This window comes from Oryza glaberrima, chromosome 12, assembly GCF_000147395.1.
Source record: "Oryza glaberrima chromosome 12, OglaRS2, whole genome shotgun sequence".
NCBI lineage: Eukaryota > Viridiplantae > Streptophyta > Magnoliopsida > Poales > Poaceae > Oryza > Oryza glaberrima.
The window spans coordinates 14,872,254-14,875,293 of record NC_068337.1 but is presented as its reverse complement, the minus strand read 5'-3'; the positions used below and the strand labels follow the sequence as shown (position 1 = coordinate 14,875,293).

Here is a 3,040-nt window from a genome sequence, read left to right as displayed (position 1 = left end):
AATAGATTTTCTTTCTCTTTTCTTTCCACTTAGCTTAGATGATATATCATGAGAATGAGTAGTTAATGCTTGTGTATCACTCTACCCTTGGATTATCTTAACCCCTGCTTAGAATATGATTATCACAAGTAATATATAAATTATTAGTTGAGTTCTCTTTACATGATCTTCCCACGGGATAAAATAAATACGATACCTTTGGAATACTCTCGAGTGAAATGCTACAATGGTATATCCGTGCGCTTGCGGATTAACTTTGTAACCATAATATACCAGAAGTATTTCTGCGCCATTGCTGGGAATTATATTTCTAGTAATGTCGTTAAGAAATACCAACATGTATTTCTGGCGCCGTTGCCGGGGAAGATTCATAATAGAGATTACTTGAACTAATACTTTATATTTACCTCTGTATAATCATTTTCCTTTGCAGGCTAATTTTGGTTGTTTTCACTTTTTGTTGTGAAAATAGGGTAGTGTATGACTGGTTTCAACCTGCGGGAAAACTTCAAAGAAAATCTAGAAGATTTCTTCCGGAGCGTTAGGCCGCGAGTCGTTGCTTCGCAGAAAACTCTACCGACAGAGAAACTAGCCATACCAGCGCCACCGACCTTCAAGACTATGGCTAGCAAGACTCTTCGCGAGTTCGCTGCTCCCTCTGCTGACAATGTGGCCATTGGGCCGCAGGTCAACATAGGGGACATGGTTTTCGACTTGAAGTCCAGCCTCATCACGATGACGCAGGGTAGCCCGTTCTGTGGCAAGCCTAATGAGGATGCCAACACTTATCTGCAATAGTTCCTGGAGATTTGTAGCACGTACACCATCAAGGGCGTCAGTCCCGACGCCGTCAGGCTGCGACTGTTTCCGTTCTCCCTTCTCGGGAGAGCGAAGCAGTGGTTCTATGCCAACCATGCTGCTGTCAACACCTGGGACAAATGCTCTACGGCATTCCTCTCGAAGTTCTTCCCGATGGGCAAAACCAATGCCCTTCGTGGACGAATTTCCAGTTTCCAGCAGACAAGGGACGAGTCTATTCCGGAAGCATGGGAGCGTCTGCTGGAGTACGTGGCCGCCTGTCCTCATCATGGGATGGACGACTAGCTGATCCTGAAGAACTATTGGTAAATTGGTATGTATCCACATATTTGCTTTCAACAATTTGAATTTTTGCATCATCACATGTTGAATTTCAAAATTGCATTTAGGATTTTTGAATTTTAAGGAAACTCTTCAAATAAATTTTTCATAGCAAACCAAAATACAATTTTCAACGAAAATTCACTGTGCCACAACCGCACTGACTATTGGAATCCAACGGCCGAAAGTGGGGCCAGTTTGGACCACCAGGGCTCAGCCGAACCGGCCAGGCCAATGGTCGGCTGCCTCTTTCTTTGAGGCAATGACTAGTGGGCCCCACAGGTCGGTCTTGACCGTTGTGGGTGCACTATTTAAGGCAACCGGCCGGGAGAAGGGACTTCACCTCATTTCAACACATTTTCATTCCCTTTCCAAAGTTTGCTCTCAAGTTCATTCAAGCTTTGATAGTTTCCCTCAAATTCAAAAATTTAGTTGCATATATACAAGTTGCTTTGCTGAAACTAACCGGCGGGTGAAACTCTTCTCATTTCTAACCCCCGCCGAGTTAGTCCGTTCTTGCTTCATCGTGTAGAATGAGGAGGCGATTGTCTCGTCTGTTTAGAGGGTCCGGCTCTTCATCAAGTCATCATGACGAGTCTAGTACTCGTTCATCAGCCGATGTCTCGATGGAAGACACCGAAGATCCGCGACAACTCTTAAACAACACTGACCTCGACCTTGTCAGTGATCGGGAGAGGCAAGCCTACTACATGCTGAGCGACCGGGAGTTTGCTCACACACGAGAATACTCACCGGAGTTGCTGAAAAAGATAGGTATGGATGTTCAATTTCGTTCTACTTGGAAGGCTGTTGGTTGGCAGAGATTTGCTGTGGTAGACGAGCCTGGTTCTCGTTTTCTTACTTTGCAATTTCTGTGCACTTTGAAAGAAATAGAAGATGGTATTTCTTTTCGCTTTTTCCGTAAGGAGTTCACACTCACATGGAAAGGCTTAAGTACACTTCTTGGTTTTCACGATTCCTGTAAAATCGATCTCCAGAAAGGAATTTCAGGGTTCGAGAAAATAGGTTTTGGGAAGATATTTCTTGTGCTCCAATTTGCAAGAAACCTAGAACGAATGATATCCATAATCCTACACTTAGGCTCATGCACAAATGGATTGCTATGACTTTGTTTCCTAGAGGTGATCTGAGACCCATTAGGGGAGATGAATTAATTATCATGTTTGCCAAGGTTAGAAAAATCAAAATTGCTCCTGTGAAATGTATGATAAGGCAATGGTTAGAAAGTATAAAGTTCTCTGCTCCTGTTGAGTGCACTTCTCTGATTACTCGGATAGCAAAAGGGCTAGGGGTCGTTAGCAAACAAATTGCTTTTATCTCAGCCGCTCGTTCGTGTATTGATAAGGCTTATCTAGTGCAAGGGCATATTCTGAAACATGGAACAGATGGATCTTTGATATACTTTTTCCCCAGTTGTACAAATGAAATGCCGTTGCCAAATACGGGGTATCATTTGTACAACTGCCATGAACTAATCATTCCCCTGCAGACCATAGAAGAATCTTGTGCAGGTCGAACATACAGGGAGACGCGCAACATGACAAGGAATGAGCGAGAAAGTTCATCGGAGATGCGCAACATGACAAGGAATGAGCGAGAAAGTTCATCATCCTCAATACCTGTACAGATGTATGAGCCAGGTTGGGCACCAACTGGGGATGCACCCGAATGGACCCAAGCTCCACGCCATAGCATCGAAGTCTCAACCTGGACAAGCGCCAGTGAGGACCGATGGCATGCACCTCATGACATCCAATGGGGGGACAATCAACCTCCCAGATCAAGTGATGTGCCTCCATCTCCAAGTGAATGGCGTTCAAGTTCCTCTTGTTGGGCCTTGGGTGAAATCACTAGGAGAATGGACACCCTTGATATGCAG

At 44.4% G+C, this 3,040-nt stretch overlaps 1 non-coding gene across 1 annotated transcript; it reads right to left on the bottom strand.

The window, feature by feature from the left end:
* Positions 1-987: 987 nt before the first annotated feature.
* LOC127758293 (small nucleolar RNA R71) lies at positions 988-1,094 on the bottom strand. The gene has a single exon (XR_008013715.1). It is a non-coding gene; the product is annotated as a small nucleolar RNA R71 (small nucleolar RNA).
* Between the last annotated feature and the right edge of the window lie 1,946 nt (positions 1,095-3,040).